Source organism: Jaculus jaculus, chromosome 2 (assembly GCF_020740685.1).
Source record: "Jaculus jaculus isolate mJacJac1 chromosome 2, mJacJac1.mat.Y.cur, whole genome shotgun sequence".
Taxonomy (NCBI): Eukaryota; Metazoa; Chordata; class Mammalia; order Rodentia; family Dipodidae; genus Jaculus; species Jaculus jaculus.
Genome location: NC_059103.1, coordinates 187,109,672 through 187,123,384, shown reverse-complemented (window position 1 = coordinate 187,123,384; position 13,713 = coordinate 187,109,672). Strand labels below are relative to the sequence as shown.

The window sequence follows — 13,713 nt, the reverse complement described above, 5'->3', positions numbered from 1 at the left end:
AGCAGACCTGGAATTCACTAAGTAGCCTCAGGGTGGTCTCTAACTCACCGCAATCCTCCTACCACTGCCTTCTGAGTACTGGGATTAAAGGTGTGCACCATCACACTCAGCTTTTTTTTTTTTAAGTCACAGTGACTAAACTTGACAAGTGCACTTTCATAAAGGAATCATTTCCCAGTAGGGGAAGTAAATGAGCTGCTAACTCCTCCAATAGAAATTTGTCTTTTTAGTACTAGGTGATGAGTGAATGAATTCGGGAAAGAATAGGTTGCTGAGCTAGCAGCGTCTGTTCAATAGGACCCAATGCAGGGGGCTTTAGAACTGCCTGTGAAGAAACTACATGAAAAGTCATGAATGGAGAAGTGTGGTCAGGGTTGAGAATTGAAGTGTACATTCAAAATCTGGAAGCAACGTGAATTGTTCCTCATCTATATTTGTTCTTCGTGGCGCAAATAAATTATTTATAAAATTGTAACATCCTTCCCGGGCTTTTCCAGGTACTATCTGTCTCCACGGCATTCATCAGCACTTCTAGAACCGAGCGGGCACGAGTGTTGTAGACCGAAGACTTCATATTGTTGGGATGAATCAATGACATTGATGAATCAATGCTTACATTGTCAGCATCTAGTCGAGGGTGTGCACTCCCTTTGTCGTTGTAAACCCATGAAAATGAAGCGACGCGCCGGGCGCACGTAAACCGGCAGGCATGAAGCCAAAGGCAAAACGTTCCCAATCCAGCCTAACCGCGCGCGTGCGCCGTTTGCCAACTCCGCACCTCCCAGGAGCGGCTGTCCGGGTAAGGAAGCACGGCGCCGGCTTACTTCCGGGCTCCACGGCCAGTGGGCGGGGTCCTGAATGAAAAAAAGGAAGTAGTCAGTGCGCCTGCGTCGCCCGCCCTCTTCGGCCTAGGCTGGCCGCGCAGGCGCAGAGCTCCCATTTTGACCGTAAACATCCTGTCGATTTGAACGGAGGATTTGGGCGGCAGGAAGAGCCGCGGTGTAACGGCAGCCATCTTGTTTGTTTGAGTGAATCGGGAAAGGAGGCGGTGGCCGTGGCGGCGGCGGGAGCGGCTCGGGAGCTACACCTCACCAGGCCTCCCCCCTTCCCCCGCCCCCTCCCCCGACCCTTTTCCCCTCCCCGAGCCACCCGTCCCGGCCAGCTCCCCGCCGGGAGAGCGAGAGCGAGCGAGCCAGGTGAGCTGCCCGGCAGACCACTCCGGTGGCTCCGGCAAACGCCCCTCCGAGCGCCGCGCGCGACCGGGACCGGGTGTGGGGTGTGCGGGCGAGGGAGAGCGGCGTGGGCCGGCCCTGCGTGCCCGGGCTGCGCGCGCCCCGGCCTGGCCCGGCTCGGTACCTCAGGGCCCCCCCGGCCGGCGTCCATTCTGCGGCCCGCTCGCCGGCCGCGCGTCGTTCCGTGGGCCGCGGGCGCGCGGGCGGGACGGAGCTTGGGATCAGCCCCGCTCCGGACGGTCGCCGGCCTCGTCGGGTCGTGAAAATGGCTGTCTGGTGCAAGGGTCCGGACGCGGGCTCCGAGCTGGACCGGGCTGGACACGGCGCGGACACCCCCCCCTCCCGTCCCCGGGCCCGGGGAAAGCCTGGCCAAGCCACTTGCTGCTGTCGCGCATCTAGTTTCCATGAGACACATTGTTTTATGTTGAGAATATCAGAAAGCGCAGAGACCAATAGAGAACTCGGCGGAAGGGACGTTACTTCTGACTGCTTTTGGTGGGGGAGTGAACGGGAGGGGACACGAGTGTAATTGGGTTTCTACTTTTTCCTAAACTTTTTTTTTTTTTTTTAAGCTGATGGTTAAGGGTGCTGAAACTCTTTGGAGCTGGGTGCCTTGTTCGTGGAGAGGAAGCCTTTGCGAATGATCTTGCTGTGATCGCGTGGGGTGACACCGTCGGGTGGTGTCGCCAGACAGCGGCCCTTGAGGCTTCAGATTTAAAAAGAAAGGAGTTGTGGGGGCCCGCTTTCTTACTGCGGGTACTCGGTCTTTCTTACTGGGGCCACTCTGGTTCGTTCGGCTGTGTTGGGAATTCCAAGATGCGTTGGTGTTTGAGGGGTTTCTGGTCATGGCCTTAACTTTCATTGCCTTCTCTTTACGAGAGAAGGTATTTGTTCTTCAGACTGCGTAGAGTGATCGCTGGTTTTCAGGGGGGGGATTCTTATTAAAATGAGTGTGCATGCAGTATTTTGGACACACTCTAAAGCAAGTTTTTTAAGTTTAAGTTGTAAAGTCATCAAATGGCTCTGTTTAATGTTGGAAGTGCCTTTTTTCTTTTTGAGAATGTTAAGATGCGGACTAATGCCATGCCTAGTGATTAACCTCAGGTAGTATAGTCGTAGTCGAGGTGACAGCTAATGGTCATAGTGCTTTGTTGACACACGTAGTGATAGCTTTATGCTTATAAAGGCAATAGATTAGCACACTGTGAATTAAGCTTTCTGCTTACAGTGGCATATGGTTAAATTGTAAGAGTTGAGAGTTTGTTTTTTAATGAACTCTTTAACAGCATGCAAATTCTAAGAAGTATATACTTGGGTAAGGGGAAAAATTCCAATTCCTGAAAAATAAAGCTTATTTTTTGTTGTTGTTTTGTCATGTAATAGGCATGATCATGCTGTGTAAGCATTCTTTCAAAACTACTGTTTGAATCTGCTTGGCCCTTACTAGATTATTATTCATTATCTTAGTTAAATATTATCCCCAATTTTTTGTTTTGGGGTTTTTTGGGCAATGTCTCACTGTAGCCCAGCTGACCTGGAACTCACTGTGTAGTCCCAGGCTAGCTTTGAACTCAAAGCGATACTCCTACCTCATCCTCCTGAGTGCTAGAATTACAGGAGTCAGCCCAACACGCCTGGTTTATCCCCACTTTTTGTTTTTTGGAGTTAAGAGTCTCGCTGTAGCCCAGGCAGACATGGAAATAGTCTCAGGCTACCCTCGAACTCACAGCAGTCCTCCTACCTCTGCCTCTCGAGTGCTGGCATTAAAGGCGTGTGCCACTGACCCAGCTCTATTCCTGCTTTTTAATTGAGAAGGCTTAAAAGACAGGTTGATGGGTTGTTTACTAAGAGTCTCAACTTATTGCCAGGCTGGCTAAGACCCTCCTGCTTCAGCCTCAGGAGTTCTGGGATTACAGAATCTTTGACCCCAGGCCCAGGTTAAACTTCAGACATTAAATAGCTTCTTAAGCATAGCAAACAATTACAAAAGGAAGGAATTGAATTTTGAAGCTAGAACCATCAGATTGTAAACTCCTTTGTCACACAGTGCTAGAACCAAAGGGAAGTTAGTTGAGCTCTAGTACAAGGTTGGAAATGTCTTCCTTTCTCTACCCTCCACTCCCCAAAGGGACAGCTCCATTCTTATCTCAGTTAGATATTGATGTTTTCCAAGGTTAGCAAATTACCAAATATTACCCTTCCTTGTTGTTTCAGTAGGGAGGTTGAATCACATAAAGGTTAAGTAGCATAGCTTAATAGTAATAGCAAACCTGGATTCTGTTTTGACCCCCAATGTGGTAGTTTCTTTTTTGAATAGGTAATGTATATGTGTAACCAAGTGTTTTTAATGTATTATTGGGCTGGAGAGATGACCTAGCAGTTAAGGCACTTGCCTACAAAGCCTAATGGCCCAGATTGGATTCTCTAGCACCCAAGTAAGCCAGATGTGCAAGGTGGCACATGTGTCTGGTGTTCGTTTGCAGTGGATAGAGGCCCAGGGGTGCCCATTCTTTCTCTGTTTCTTTCTCTCAAATAAAATAAAATAATTTTTAAAAAATATATTATCAAATAGTTTTATACTGTTTGTGAAAGTGAGAGTAGGCCTCACTTTCCCTGCAGAAACACTTTCTAGATATAATTTATTATGAGTTTCACAAATACTCCATAGATGCATTATGTTCATACGAGTGCTTATAAATGTATGCATTTATGTGGACTCCACATAGTTCAATTCAACAAGTCATGGATTAAAAATATATCCATACATATATTGTCATTGACAGTTACTGTGGGTTTTTGTTGTTTGGTTGTGAGTGTAGTGTATGTGTGTATATGCATTCACTTGTGTGCAGCTGTGCATTCATGTGTATGTGGGTATGTGTAGAGGCCAGTAGTCTACAGCAGGTGTTTTCCTCAATTGCTCTCTCCTTTATTTTTGAGACAGGGTCTTTAAGTGAACTTGGAGCTCAGTAATCAGTCATCGGGATTAGGGAGCTAGTAAGCCTCTAGGATCCTGCCTCTGTCTTTACATACTTGGAATGACAGGACCATGCCACTACACTCATCCTTTATGTGGCTGTTGGGAATCCAAACTCAGGTTCACCATGTTTGCGTGGCCAGCATTATACCCACTGAACCATGTTGTGTGTATGTGTGTGTGTGTCTATCTGTCTGTGTGATTAACACTAGAAGATTTGTAAGAGCCCTGTATCCATAACATCCTTTTTCCAATATTCAGATTGAGATTAGCATTTTTAGCAATAAAATATTGTTTACTTAAAAGATGCATGCATTGACTTCTTATACATAATACTATTGTACTCTTAGTGGATTGAAATACAACTTCTCTATGTGCTGGCAAATCAAAACCTACTGTTACTTGATTGAAGTGGTCTAGAATCAAGCCTGCAGTATCTGTGTTGATATAAAAATTGGGAAGACCACTGTGACTTGGTATCTATAGGAGATTTTTTTCCAGGACAGTTTGTACTGTTTTAAAATAAATAAATAAATAAATAAAAATTTAAAAAAAAAAAGAGTAAAACACCCAGGATACCAAAATCTCTACATGCTCAAATTCCTTCATATGAAATAGTATAGAATGTATAAGCTACACCCATCCTCCAGTATACATAAAATTTCTGCATTACTTAGAACATCTAATAGAATGCAAATGCTGTGTGAATAGTGGTTGTGCTGTATTGTTTAGGGAATAATGAAAAAGTATTTTGATTGCATTTATTTGAATATGAAAATATGGAGTCTTGAAAAAATGAAGAAACCAATTACTTATACAGAGAAAGAGCTCCATCTCCCCTATATTTTGAGTTTGTCCTCTAGTTTTCCTTTTAGTACAAAATTTATATCATTGTTTGAGGATACCTTATATTCTGTTGTATAGCTGTTTTAGTTTTCAGTCTGCTTATTCATGGTCAAGTAGGTTATTTAGAATGTTTAGGGTTAGGTTGGCAAGGCCAACAAAGTTAAGGTAGAATGGGCACTTGTTTAAATTGCACTTCATCAAATACTAGTGAAATTAACTTATTTCTTTGCTTTTTCTCTTATGTAAGTGGGCCAGTATTTACATACAGGCCAGTCATTAGGAAATTTGATACTTCAAATGATTGGTGGTAGTACTTTTCTGTTTCCTCCCTCTTTCTTTCCCTTTCTCCCCCCCCCCCGTGTGTGTGTGTGTGTGTGTGTGTGTGTGTGTGTGTGTGTGTGTGTGTGTGTTGCATAGTATACATTTATATGTATGTCTTTCACATTACAGGAAGTACAGTTTCTGTTTAGGAAATGTGAATGAACATAAAACTGCCAAATTACCCTTCAAAGACATTGTACAACTTCCCTCAACCACTGACAGAATAGTGAAATACTGAAATGACTGACATTGTAGCAAAAATGACTTAGCTTCTTTGGAACAATCTATTTTAAATTGCCATATTTTATGTTACTAAAAATGTTTTAAAATATCCTTAATAAAGTTGCTTGCTGCTTTAGGGAAAAAAATGATTCTGAAATCATGGCATTGCTAAGTGCATTTTATAAAGGATAGTTAGAATTTAGAATCTTCAGAACGTTGCAGATATTAGACAACCTCCCCCACCCCCAAAGGTTAGAAGGGTTGTTAAGCAAGAAAAAAAAAAAAGTGGGGTCCAAAAAGACAGCAATAATTGTGTTGTCTTTATTCCCTGGCTTCCCTTAGTTAATAGAATGATTTCCTCTTGCTAATTGTTACCTAAATTAATTTTAGCACTGTTCTGCTTTTCTTACCCTCCTCCCCATGCCCTGCCAAGGCAGTCTATTTAGGAATCTCTGTCTCTGCATAGCTGAAATATTTGAGGCATGGTGCTCTGACCAGGAGCTAAAGTATTGGCCATGCAATACAAACACCTGTTGAAAAGGACGATTAATTTTAATTTCTAAAATCTCTAGTATTGCTTAGATTTTCTTTGTAACACTAGGGACAATTTTAAGTTTTTCTGTGTAAACTTTGACTTGAAATAGAGACTCATTTGTGAATGGAAGAATCTCTTTGATTGTGGGAAGCCTATTTTGATTATAAAATACTTAAGCGGGAAACTAGAAACTCGTAAGGTTTTATTTAATGCTTAACACTGTAGAGTGTTCAGTCTCAATGCTTTCTTGTATTGGTAATATTTGTTACTTTTTAACTTGATTATTCTTTGTTTTTCCTTAACTTTCTTTTGACAATCTCCATATATATACACAGTGTACCATGATTATAATCCCCTCCCATCACTCTCCCTTGTCCCCCTTCCTCTCTCTTCTCTCCACTAAATCCCCTCCTCTTTCCAACTAGTTCCTGTTCTGCCTTAAAAAAATAATCAACATCATTTATTTACTTGAGAAAGAGAGGGTGGGTTTGGGGGCACTAGGGCCCTGCCACTGTAAACAAACTCCAGATGCTCCACTTTGTACATCTGGTTTCACATGAGTACTGGGGAGTTAAACTCCAGCGGTTCAGGCTTTGCAAGCAAGTGGCTTGAACCAGTGAGCCATCTGTCCGGCCTGCCTGTTCTGTTTTGATGTCATTATTTTTTTCTCCATCCTATTAAGCATGCCGTGTGTAGGTATCATCAACCACCCCACCATGAGGACACAGTTGCTATGGCCACTTGTTTGGAAGCCAATATTGGAAAGTATTCCTCCCTTTCCTTTGGCTCTTAAATTCTTTCCGCTACATTTTCTGCAATGGTCCCTGCACCTTAAGGGTGTGGTAAAGAGATTTAACTTCATATTTGGTAGAAAGATTCCAATGTTACACAATTGAAGAAGCCTGTTTTATTTGTTTCTGTGAGAAAATTATCCTGCTGTGAAACAATGATTCCCTCAGGAAACATGTTCAGAGAATAGCATTTTAGCATCCTTTGCTACCAATCAATGGAAAGTGGGAGCTAAGGCACTCCTGACCGTGTTACTGTTGCCACCACACCCTCATCGCAAATACTTACGACATAAAAAACTAAAATAAATTTTCTTTCCATCACTGGAAAGACTGGGCATGTTTATAATTGCAAGTATAAGCAAATTCTTATATTAAAGTTTACAAAGTTTTCATGTGAAACTGAAAATTAGAGCCACTCTGTTTCTTTATGCTTTTAAGACAATATAAGATTTTTATATAGTCACTAGCAGTTGATGTTGCCTCTGCTTATTACTTTAACCTTGTAGTGTGGGGTTGTGAGAAGTAAATTGGGCTTTCATTTGCATTTCCCTCCTGCTTAGTGATTTGAACATCTTTTCGTGTTCTTATGGGTCATGGCTATATCCTCTGCTGTAAAACTTCTATTTCTTTTGCTCATTTTATTATAGGACTTTATAATTAATTATTGATAGAAAGAGGGAGGGAGAGAGAATATGTACGCCAGGGCCTCCAGCCACTGCAAATGAACTTGAGACTCATGCGTCACCTTGTGCATCTGGCTAACATGGGTCCTGGGGAATCAAACCTGGGTCCTTAGGCTTTGCTGGCAAACACTTTAACCACTAAGCCCTCCCTCCAGCCCTATTTTTTTTTTTATTTTTACCTTTATTTTTTTACTCTTGAGTCTTAAGGGTTCCTTGAATGTTACAGATTTAAGTTCTAGACAGATATGTGGTTTACAGGTTTCCCCCCCCCTCGTTTTTAAAGTTTTTAATTTGATGAAGACCAGTTTATTTATTACATAACTATTTCCATTAAGGATAATGGTTTTGGTGATTGGTAAAAAAATTCTTAACCATTTTTCATATAAAAAGGTTTTTTTCCCCTTTGTTTCTCCTAAAAGTGCTATCATTTTCATTCAAGACTGATCAAATTTGAATGATTTTTTTTTTATGTAGCACATGAGGTTTGGGATAAGTTTTTCTGGGTTTTGGGGAGTTTTGCCTTTTTTGTTGCTCTTTTGGGTGGAGGGGGTCGCTGTGGAGGCCATTTAGCCACTCCAGTCCTGTTTGGTAAAGAGTTTATTCTTCCTTTAACTTGCTTCTGTGTCTTTGTAAAAAGTCAATTGGAGGTTGGAAAGGTGGCTCAGCTGTCAAGGTGCTTGTCTGGAAAGCCTAAGGGCCAGAGTTTGAGACCCCAGCACCCAAATAAAGCCATATGCACAAGGTGGCACATGAGTCTGGAGTTCATTTGCAAAGGTTAGAGGCCCTGGTGTGCTCATTCCCCTCCCCACTTCTTCACTGTCTCTCAAATAAATAAAATATTTTTAAAAGTCAATTGGAATTACTTCTGTGGTCTGTTCTTGCATTCTTTTTTTTTTAATTTTTTTATTTTTATTTACTTGAAAGTGACAGAGAGAGAGAGAATGGGTGCGCCAGGGCTTCCAGCCACTGCAAATGAACTCCAGATGCGTGCACCCCCTTGTGCATCTGGCTAACGTGGGCCCTGGGGAGTCGAGCTTCGAACCGGGGTCCTCAGGCTTCACAGGCAAGCACTTAACTGCTAAGCCATCTCTCCAGCCCTGTTCTTGCATTCTGTTCTGTTCCCCTGATCTATGTGTCTTTCTGCCACTACCACAATATTGACTATTACCAGTGTGTAAGTTTTGAAATTGACTGACTGATTCTTCCCGTTTTATCTTTTTTTTAGGTACGGTTTCACTGTAGCCCAGGCTGACCTGGAAATCACTGTGTAGTCTCGGGGTAAGGGTAGCCTTGAACTCACAGCAATCCTCCTACTTCTGCCTTCCAAGTGCTATGATTAAAGGCGAGTGTGCCACCATGCCCGGCCATTCCTGTTTTATTCTTCACCTTTAAAATAGTTATAGCTTTTCTAGTTGCTCCATATTGTTTTGTTTTGTTTTGTTTTCAGTTTTTAATGAAGAATGGACTGTCACAGCAAAATGTGATTAGAAAACAAAGGAATATGATTTAACAATACTAAGATTGGTGTTGTAATCAGCTTCACGTTGATGGCAGAAAACACTCAACCAACACACAACCTGCTTGTGGCAGGAAAGGGTTTATTTTGGCTTACAGACTTGCGAAGAAATTCTGTGATGGCAGGGGGAAGTGATAGCATGAGCGGAGGCTGGATATCACTGCTTGGCCAACATCAGGTGGACAACAGTAGCAGGAGAATGTGCCAAATTCTAGCAAGGGGAAGCCGGCTTTAACATCCACAAGGTCGCCCCTGACAACACATCTTTTCCAGGAGGCTCCAATTCTTAAATTGCCACCAGCTGAGGACCTAGCATTCCGAACACATAAGTTTATGGGGGATACCTGAATCAAACCACCACACTAGGGAAAGTTTACAAAGGCTGTTCCAAATTAATTATGGGACGATCTCATCTGTGATTGTCAAAAGAAAATCTCACTAAAATTTTTGTCTTTATCTTAAAGGTTTATTAAAACTATAGACTTAACCATATTACCTAACAATAAAACTTTTGGATATTTGTCCTGGAGAAGACTTGTGCTTACAGATAAGTATGCACACAATATTTATAGCCGCTTTATTAGAAGGAGCCCAAAGTTTAACAACCAAGTGTCATTCAGTAGGTGAATGGCTAAGCAAACTAATGTATCACTCGCACTGAACACTCTCAATAAAGGGAATGGACTACTTATTGATGAATGGCAACAAGTTGAAAGGACTGTAGTGGCATTATGCCATGCCTTGTGGGGCATTGGGGTGGGGTAACTGACATGATGGTGGGTGGGTGGAATAGTTGTGTCTTGATTTTAGTGGTGAGTACTTATTTACATATTGATATAATGCAGTTACATATTAAACCATTGTGTGTGTCTGTCTTTAAAAAAAATCTGACGATGCTGAGCTGCAACAGATCATGTTTAGGGAAACTGTAAACTTTAAAAAGGCGGGAGTATGGAGTTATGTCTCCAGAGCCTCTCTCCAGCAGCTTGGCAGGGCGGAGGAGACTGCAGTGGCGTATCTGAGGCCAGAGAAAGCGCTCAGCAAACTGTAAACTGAAAGGCTGAGGGCATGAGCAGTGCGAAGGAAGTGGTGAAGGTCCTCCTTTTCCTGAGAGTACACTGCGGGATGACAGATGAGGTGGCCATGGTGGGTCTGTACACGAGGGAGAGCACTCCGCAGCAGATAGACACTGATCCTAAGGAGGGAACTACCCCCTCATACCTCAGAAGAGCCCCAGCTGAAACTACGAATAATTGACAAAACAAGCAAGGGTGCTGTTTTCTTGGTGAACCTGCTACCAACAAGCATAAGAGTGAAGGAAATGGACACAGAGAACAATCAACTCCTACCAAATCAGATATCCAAAATCAGATATCCAGAAACACAGAGGCTCCCAACACCTCATCACTGAAGCAGACCTAAAATTAACCCAATGTGGCTCGGGGAAATTTTGTGGAAGAGGGGCCAGAAAGAATATCAGAGCCACACATTGGGTCATGATACGCAGAGACATTTCCTCCTACCCATATGACTGGGCTAACTCCACAATGCATGACCCGTATACCTCAACAAGGAGGGACCAGGGGGAGAACCGAGGACAGGGAGGAGGCTAACAATGGCACCAACTTGACTGTATTCACTGACTACAAAACTAATTAATAAAAAATAAAATAATAATGAAAAATCTATCCTAGTCGGGCATGGTGGCACACACCTTTAATCCCAGCACTCAGCTCGCAGAGGTAGAAGCATTGCAGTGAATTCAAGGCCACCCTGAGACTACAGAGTGAATTCCAGGTCAGCCTGAGCTAGAGTGAGACCCTACCTTGGAAAAACAAAAAGTCTATCCTGTTACATTAGGGTTGCTTGCATGAGCATGGGTGGAAGGTTACTGTGGCTTGGGCAACTTACCGTGATAGACCACTGCTGACGCTGACGCTGACTCCCCTATCCCTGCAGCCATCACCCTCTCTGGGGCGTTGGGAGGCATACGTATCCTTCTACACCCATGGTGAAGTACTAACGGCTCAGTCTTAACACTGGATACCATAGCTACTATGACTTCAGGGATGGAGTGGCCATGTCGTATCTAGAAGACAACATTCACCAGCCCCCCTTTTCATCATCCTGCTTTTACAAACTTCTTTCCACCTCCACTTCTGTAGTTCCCTGGGCCTTGGAGAGAGGGAGTGGCTTAGATACCCTCTTTGAGGCTAAGCACAGATTCCCTTATTCTCGGCAGCTTTGTCAGCTGTGCGTCTCTGCATTAAGCACTCTGCCTGTTGTAAAGGGAAACTAATATGACTGAGGCTTTAAGCAGTTTGACATGCTGTCCATTTAGCATAGCTACAGTGGTGGGTTCCCCTGTAGGCCTTTGTCCCTAGCCATAGGCTACTGGCCCAGGTTATAGTACCAGGGATAAAATTCCTTCTTTGGAGTATGCTTCAAATCCAATCAGAAAGTGGTTGGTTAGTCCCATAACATTCATGCTACTGGTGCACCCATGAGCATATCTTACTGGAACACACAGGGCCCACAGCTAGGTAGGAATGTGATGGAGTTTCTCTCTCAGCAGTTTGAATAGTACCTTCTGTTATAAAGCTAGCTAGCTGACTGGGAGGAAGCTTCCATCTTAAGTTTTTCTTACGTCCTACATCTGAAATGTTTCAGCAGATAGGAACTTTGTATATAGTTTTGTTGGGTAACCAAGAGCAATGCCATTAGCCTGCATGTTTCAGGCATCTCTGTGACCTCCCTGACCAACAATTTATTGGGCAGTATCTCATCTCTGACACTGGAATTTATGATTAATATTACCTATGTCTTCCACTTCTGTATTCTCTCTACCCACATAAGGAACCTTCTTTCAAACACTTTAAAAACATTTTATATCAAGTTCAATTTTTCTCAGGATCCACTGTGGAAGAGGTGGCAAAAAGAATGTAAGAGCCAAAGGAAGGGTACCACTCCTTACATACAACTGTCCGGACAGAAATTGGCCTTGATATCCAAGACCTCGCAGTGCCTAGCAATACCTACACAAGACCCTCGTAATAGGAGAAAAAGATGATGACGTCAAATTAAAAGAGAGGCTAATGGAAAGAGGGAGAGGATATAGGGAAAGCAGAGTTATGAGGGAAAGTGGGGGAGGGGAGGGAAATGCCATGGTTTGTTGTCAGTATAGTAAATATGTATATTAAAAATGAAATATATATCTTTGGTTTTTTGAAATAGGGTCTGGCTCTAGGATAGGTTGACCTGGAATTCGCTTCAGGCTGGCCTCAAACACTTAGCAATCCTCCTACCTCTGCCTCCCAAGTGCTGGGATTAAAGATGTGCATCACCACGCCCATCTTAAAACATTATATTTTAATTGGCTTACCAAGTAGGTTTGTGTGGTAGTCAGCTTCAGTGCTGCTGGGATGAACCTTCAAACCAGATATAACTATGGGAGGAGGGAATTTATTGAATCTTACAGATGCAGGGGAAATTCTATAATGGCAGAAGCTGGCCTCCTTTCACAGATCATGCAGAGAAAAACAAGCAAGCACACTCCAGGGACCCCAGGATCTGCCCAGTGACACCTTCAACCAGGTGGTTGAAGATCTAAATTACAAGCTTTAATATCTATTTAAGCTACCACAGTTTCCATATGGCTTATTCATATATCTTTAGTTTTGATCAATAGCCTTCTCTATATTTTTTTTATAGTTGTGAAACTATTTGAGAATTAGAAGTTAAAAAACATTCTTTTGAGGCACTGATTCTAGCCTACGCCAACCTTGAACTCACTGTGTAGCCCATGTAGACCTCTAGTTTATAGTGATCCTCCTGCCTCATCCTCCCCAGTGCTGGGATTAAAAGCATGAGTCATCATGCCTGGCTTAAAAGTTTTTTAAAATGTATATTTTATAAGTGTACTTGACCTTTATTTCTGAGAAAAAACATGTCTTTTAAGTTTTTTTTTTTTAATTTATTCATTTAAGAGAGAAAATGGATGCTCCATTTGTGCATCTGGCTTTATGTGGGTACTGGGGAATCAAGCCCAAATTGGCATACTTTGCAAGCAAGTATCTTTAAGCGCTTAGCCATCTCCAGCCCTGAGGTAATTTTCAAATATTTTATTTTTATTTATTTATGAGAGAGACAGAAAGAGGCAGATAGAGAGAATGGGTGTACCAGGACCTCCACACACTGCAAACAAACTCAAGACACATGTGTCACCTTATGCATCTGACTTACATGGATCCTGGGAAATCAAACGTGGGTCCTCTGGCTTTGCCTACACATGCCTTGACCACTAAGTGATTTCTCCAGCCCAAGCCCTGAAGTATTTATTTGTTTATTTTTGGTTTTTTTTCGAGGTAGGGCCTTACTCAAGCCCAGGTTAACCTGGAATTCACTATGTAGTCTCAGGGTGGCCTCAAACTCATGGCTATTCTCCTACCTCTGCCTTCCAAGTACTGGGATTAAAGGCGTACGTCACCACGCCCAACTTCCCTGAAGTATTTTTTGATTAAGAACTTTAGTGTATGAACACACTGTAATTTGATCACATTCTCATCCCATTTTTCTTTTTTTGTTCCCTCT

At 42.7% G+C, this 13,713-nt stretch overlaps 1 protein-coding gene across 1 annotated transcript in view; it reads left to right on the top strand.

Moving 5' to 3' along the window:
- The first annotated feature begins 1,100 nt into the window (after positions 1-1,100).
- Positions 1,101-13,713, top strand: part of Rad21 (RAD21 cohesin complex component) — a 46,974-nt gene continuing 34,361 nt past the window's right edge. The window contains exon 1 of the mRNA XM_045144038.1: positions 1,101-1,196. The gene's annotated coding sequence lies outside the window, so the exon portion shown is untranslated. The remainder of the gene's footprint in view (positions 1,197-13,713) is intronic.